The 6,736-nt window shown below is 57.0% G+C and overlaps 1 pseudogene across 1 annotated transcript; it reads left to right on the top strand.

The window, feature by feature from the left end:
* Nucleotides 1-1,536: 1,536 nt before the first annotated feature.
* On the top strand, nucleotides 1,537-5,502 carry LOC311365260 (annotated as a pseudogene). Its single transcript has 2 exons — nucleotides 1,537-2,526; nucleotides 5,317-5,502. The product of its transcript is annotated as an uncharacterized misc_RNA (transcript).
* The last annotated feature ends 1,234 nt before the right edge of the window (nucleotides 5,503-6,736 follow it).

The raw sequence follows: 6,736 nt of genomic DNA on the forward strand, positions 1-6,736 counted from the left end.
AGCCGAGTCTGACCGACTCAGTGACTGAGAATCATGATTCACCGCTACCGGAAATGCGAACAAACGAACGAATGAATGAACGACTCTTCTTGGCGAATTGACCGAAGCGAACTGATTCATTCAAACGAATCATGAAATCCACCACTAGTGTGCGCTTGTGTGTGTAAAGTTTTAATTTATAGAATTCAAAATCACCTCTTCCTCAATCCGTCTCTGCAAACCTGCTGCAACGAGCCCATATGCATCTGGATGGTGGGGGAGGCACTGTGAGGATCACATTCTTTGATTTCTCCAGTGCTTTCAATACCATTCAGCCTCTGCTAATGGGTGAGAAGCTGCGGGTGGTGGGTGTTGACGACACTATGATCTCCTGGATTACTGAATACTTGACAGGCAGGCCACAGTTTGTCCGTCTGGGCAGTGTCCTGTCTGACGTGGTGGTCAGCGATACAGGAGCTCCACAGGGAACTGTGCTTTCTCCCTTCCTCTTCACCTTATACACCACTGACTTTCAGTACAACTCTGAGTCATGTCACCACTACGAACTATTCGCCAATATCCTAACGAGGAGCCTTGGATGAACGGCGATGTACGCCAGTGGCTGAGGGAACGTAATACAGCCTTCCGATCCGGAGACAGCAAACACAACAAACACTACAAAAGGTCCAGATACGAAGTTCGGAGAGCCATCAAAGCTGCCAAGAGACGGTACAGAGATAAATTGGAGCAGGATTACACCGGTCGTGACTCGCAGCGCATGTGGAAGGGAAAAAAAAAAAAAAGAGAAAACACCTGTCTCTTGTTTAAACGATTATTGACCTGTTGCTTTGACATCTGTGATTATGAAATGCTTGGAAAAACTGGTTATTTCATTCATTCAATGTAACATCCCTGCTACCCTCGATCCGCTGCAGTTTGCCTATCATGCTAAATGTTCTGTAGATGATGCTATTTCACTTGCATTGCACACTGCCCTAGTCCACCTTGACAATAAAAATAAAAATGCCTATGTCAGAATGTTGTTCATTGATTATAACTCTGCCTTCAATATGATTGTACCATCCAAGCTAGTGCTGAAGCTTAGAGGCCTTGGTCTGGGCAGCACCATCTGTAATTGGCTATTTGATTTTCTGACAGGCAGGCCCCAAGCTGTAAGGATAGGTGTGGAGGGGGGCGGCGTCTGGCCTGTAGGGGGAGTATGGAGCACCAGGTCTGCTGGGGCGATTGGGTCTGATTGCCGACAGGTGTCCGCAATCAGACCCAATCAGGAAGTGTGTATTTATGTGTCTGCTCTGCCTTTCAGTAGAGAGAGCCGAGAGCGACAGACGCTCAGTGTGGACAGAAGGACGGGCCGGACGGCAGAGAGCCTGGCCACCGTAGTTGCGGACCGGATTGTTCATTTCATTTCGCCTTATGTTTCATTTGTTGTTCGCTTTGTGCGCAATAAAGCAAACCGGCTGAGAGAACGCCAAACCTGTCTCCGTCCACTCCTTGAACCTTGCTACAGTGGAGCCCAATGTGGGGTGGAGTGCAACGATGGAACAGTCACCATTGGCAGCGCTACTCGGGCATCTCGCGCAGATGTCCGAACGGCAGGCGCAGGTGCAACAGGCACAGAACGACGTGCTCCTGGAGCTCGGCCAGTCATTGACCACCGATCGGGCGGTCCTCCAGGAGCTCCTCGCCTCCGGCGACCGCGGTCGGGAACCCAGAGCGGCAGGGGCGGTGGGCCACATACACGTTCCCAAGATGGGGGAGACCGACGACGCAGAGGCCTTCCTGGAGACGTTCCGGGGGGTGGCCGAGGTCTCCGGGTGGCCACGCCAGGAGTGGGCTCACCGCCTCCTGCCGCTCCTGACGGGCGAGGCCCAGCTCGCGGCCCACAGTCTGCCGGCAGGGGCCCAGCGGGACTACGAGGCGGTCGACAAGGCCATCCGGGACCGGCTAGGCCTGAACCCGGAGGAACATCGCCGCCGGTTCCGGGCCCTCACCTTTTCAGAAGGCGATCGTCCCTTCACCTACGCCCAGCAGCTGCGGGACCAGGCGAGGAGGTGGCTGGCCCCGGAGAGGAACAACCCCGAGGAAATCGTGGAGCAGGTGGCCCTCGAGAGGTTCGTCGAGGGGCTCCCAGCCAGAACATCCACCTGGGTCCGGTACCACCGGCCCGAGAGCCTCTCGGCGGCCGTCAAGATCGCGGAGGGCCACCTGATTCCCCCCTCGACGGACAGACGACCACCAGCACCAACCCCGAGCCCGCGGACCGGTGCGGCGGCCCTGCGGGGGTACAAACCCACCCCACTACCAAGAGCGAGGTGGGGGGGGGGGCCCACTCCAGAGCAGGCACATGAATCACCTTCCCCCCCCATCCCGCAGGCGGGCCCTCAGACGGCAAGGGAGGGGTGTTGGCGGTGCGGACAGCCGGGACACCTTCGGAGGGACTGCCCGATGATGGAGGTGGTCCAGGTTGTCCGCGTCACCGGTGCCCCGATCCCTCCCTACGGTCCCGGCGAGGCGTACCGTATCCCGGTGAGGATACAACGGGGTATGTACCAGGCGCTGTTGGATTCCGGCTGTATGCAGACCATGATCCATCAGCGCCTGGTGCGGTCCGAGGCATTGGTCGAGGCATTGAGCGTTTTGGTGAGGTGTATACACGGGGATGTTCACACGTATCCCTTGGTCCCTATCAAAATTCGTTATGGGGGGAAAACGCATAGGGTCAAGGCGGCGGTTAGTCCGAACCTCACGTACCCCCTGATTCTAGGGATAGATTGGGCTGGGTTTCCAGGGGCAGTTAGCGAGAGTGCGGGGGTACGGACACGACAGATAGGGACATGTAAGTCATGTGCTGTGTTCTGCGCCGATGCGAGGGTGTCCGACGCTGGTCAGGGATCGGGGGAGGAGGCGGGAGGTTCTCAGCCCGAGGTCTGAGCGCCGACATTCCCACCGGTGGACGATTTCCCCCTTGAGCAGTCTCGTGACGCTACTCTACGCTCCGCCTTCGACCAAGTGATGTCCATTGATGGTCTTCGGGTACAGCCAGACGCAGTGCTGACTTACCCACACTTTGTGGTGATTAGGGACAGGCTTTATCGGGTGAGTCGTGACACCCAGAGTGAGGAGGTTGTTACCCAATTGCTGGTACCCAGGAGCCGCCGGGAAATGATTTTCCAGGCGGCGCATTACAACCCAATGGCGGGCCATTTGGGGTACGACAAAACACTGAACCGGATAATGGCTCGGTTCTATTGGCCGGGAATTCGGGCGGAAGTGCGCAGCTGGTGCGCCTCCTGCCCCGAGTGCCAGTTGGTGAATCCCCCGGCCATCCCCAGGGCTCCCTTGCGGCCCCTTCCCCTGGTGGAGGTCCCATTCGATCGCGTGGGCATGGACATTATCGGGCCATTAGAACGTTCCGCACAAGGGTATCGATTAGTGTTAGTCCTGATCGACTACGCAACCCGATACCCGGAAGCAATTCCGTTGCGCAATATCTCCGCGAGGAGTGTTGCGCAGGCGTTGTTTCACGTCATATCGCGGGTGGGAATCCCAAAGGAGATTCTCACTGACCAGGGCACCAATTTCATGTCACGCACGATCAAGGAACTTTACGGGTTGTTGAAGGTCAAGGCCATCCGCACGAGCGTCTATCACCCAGCCACAGACGGCTTGTGTGAGAGGTTTAACCGGACGTTAAAGTCCATGATCCGGAAGTTTGTACAGGAGGATGCTCGAAATTGGCATCAATGGCTAGACCCTCTGTTGTTTGCGGTGCGGGAAGTGCCTCAGGCTTCCACAGGGTTTTCCCCGTTTGAGTTGCTCTATGGGCGCAGGCCCAGGGGCGTCCTGGACCTCATTAAAGAAAACTGGGAGGAGGGGTCCAGCGACAGCAAAAACGAAATTCAGTACGTCATGGACTTGCGTGCAAAGCTCCACTCACTCGGGGTAATGTCACGTGAGCATTTGCGCCAAGCCCAGGAGAATCAGAAACGCCTGTACGACAGAGGGACTAGATTACGCGATCTCACACCGGGGGATAAGGTCCTTGTTCTGTTGCCTCGCGGAGTGGCAAGGTCCCTTTGTGGTCACACGGCGAGTCGGGGACGTGGATTACGAGGTAGTGCGGTCGGACAGGGGCGACGCCCGACAGATCTACCACATCAACCTCCTGAAAAGGTGGAATGATGTGGTCCCGGTCGCGTTCGCCACGACGCTACCGGAGGGAGAGGAGCTTGGACCGGAAGTCCCTGCCCCGGGGCCCATCCCTCCGGTCGGTCGAGGAGAGGATCTGTCGGAGAGTCAGGCGGCGGACGTGATCTCTCTACAGCTCCAGTTCGCCGACGTCTTTTCGCCCCTGCCCGGTCGCACCCCGTTAATAACTCACAACATCGAGACCGGGGTTAACCGTGGGGTTAACGGTGCGGACACGCCCCTACAGGCTGCCTGTACAGAAGCAAGACGTGGTACGGCGCGAATTGGCAGCAATGCTAGAGTTGGGCATCGTCGAGGAGTCCCACAGCGACTGGTGCAGCCCCGTCATGCTTGTGGGGAAGCCGGACGGGTCTGTCCGGTTCTGTGTGGATTACCGTAGGGTGAACGCGGTGTCTAAGTTCGACGCCTACCCGATGCCTCGGATCGACGAGCTTGTGGACCGGCTTGGCATGGCCACCTACTACACGACTCTGGACTGCACGAAGGGCTACTGGCAGATTCCGTTGTCTCCAGCAGCCCGAGAGAAAACGGCGTTCTCCACTCCGCTCGGTGTGTACCAATTCAAGGTACTTCCGTTCGGGTTGTTCGGGGCCCCAGCCACGTTCCAGCGGCTGATGGACCGGGTGTTGCGACCTCATGCTGCATATGCTGCTGCCTACCTCGACGACATAGTCATCTATGGAGACGACTGGGGGCAGCATATGCAGCGGGTGGCGGCCGTCCTTCAGTCGCTGAGACGGGCGGGGCTCCCGATCACGCAACCCAAGTGCGTGATCGGGCGGAGGGAGATCCAGTATCTGGGGTTCCACCTGGGGGGGGGGGAAGGTCCGGCCGCAGGTCGGTAAGACCGCGGCGGTCGCTGCCGCCCCCCGCCCCAGGACCAAGAAGGAGGTGAGGCGGTTCCTGGGGCTGGCGGGGTACTATCGGCAGTTTGTCCCAAACTTCTCAGACCTGGCCAGCCCCTTGACCGACCTCACCCGGAAGAGGGCCCCAGATACGGTCCAGTGGTCGGAGCCATGTCAGGTGTCGTTTGATGCTATTAAAACAGCCCTCTGCGGGGAAGCCGTCCTGTGTGCTCCTAATTTTACTCTCCCTTTCTCCGTGCAGGCAGACGCGTCGGATAGGGGGTTGGGCGCGGTCCTGACCCAGCAGGTGGGGGGGGCCAACCGACCGGTGCTGTACCTGAGCCGCAAACTATCGGACCGGGAGGGTCGGTACAGCACCGTCGAGAAGGAGTGTCTCGCCATCCGATGGGCGGTCGGCGCCCTCCGCTACTACCTGCTGGGTCGCTAGTTTACCCTCTACTCCGACCACGCCCCCCTCCAGTGGCTCCACCGGATGAAAGATGCCAACACGAGGATCACCCGGTGGTACCTCGCGTTGCAGCCCTTTCATTTCCGGGTGGCCCACAGGCCGGGGGCGCAGATGGTCGTGGCTGATTTCCTCTCCCGTTCCGGGGGGGGGGAGTAGGCTACGGCCGGATGGGTCCCCGGCCTGTGTCGGGCGGTGGGGGTATGTGGAGGGGGGCGGCGTCTGGCCTGTAGGGGGAGTATGGAGCACCAGGTCTGCTGGGGCGATTGGGTCTGATTGCCGACAGGTGTCCGCAATCAGACCCAATCAGGAAGTGTGTATTTATGTGTCTGCTCTGCCTTTCAGTAGAGAGAGCCGAGAGCGACAGACGCTCAGTGTGGACAGAAGGACGGGCCGAACAGCAGAGAGCCTGGCCACCGTAGTTGCGGACCGGATTGTTAATTTCATTTCGCCTTATGTTTCATTTGTTGTTCGCTTTGTGCGCAATAAAGCGAACCGGCTGAGAGAACGCCAAACCTGTCTCCGTCCACTCCTTGAACCTTGCTACAATAGGCAAAGCACTCTCATCCACCTTAGTGCTCAGGACTACTATTCACGACTCAAATACCATCATAAAGTTTGCAGATGACACTACTCTGGTTGGCCTTATAAGTAACAATGACGAGACGGCCTACAGAAAGGAAGTAGCGAACCTTACCCTGTGGTGCCATTACAACAACCTCTTTCTTAATGTCAGTAAGACTAAGGAAATCATTGCTGACTTTAGGAGGGCCAGAGTAGATCACACTCCCATTACCATCAACAGAGCATCTGTAGAGATTGTTAACAGCTTCAGATTTCTAGGCATAACAAGTTTGGCCTAAGTACCAGAGCACTTGTGAATTTCTACCGATGCACCATTGAGAGCATTCTTCCTTTTTGCATCACAGTGTGGTATGGGAGCACAACCTCCCATGACCGTAAACAATTGCAAAGAGTTGTCAAGTCAGCAGCCAGGATTACTGACGCTGACCTACCTGATCTTCAGGACATTTACACTTCCCGCTGCAAGAGAAAAGCTGATTGTATTATTAGAGACCCCAATCATCCCGCCCATGCTCTGTTCTCTCCCCTACCATCTGGGAGACGTTACCGTAGCATTAAATCCCGCACCACCCGTCTCAGTAATAGTTTTTTTCCACAGGCGGTCAGACTGTTGCAGATGATGCACTTTCTG

The sequence above is a fragment of the Micromesistius poutassou genome, assembly GCF_964030765.1.
Source record: "Micromesistius poutassou genome assembly, chromosome: 20".
Lineage (NCBI taxonomy): Eukaryota > Metazoa > Chordata > Actinopteri > Gadiformes > Gadidae > Micromesistius > Micromesistius poutassou.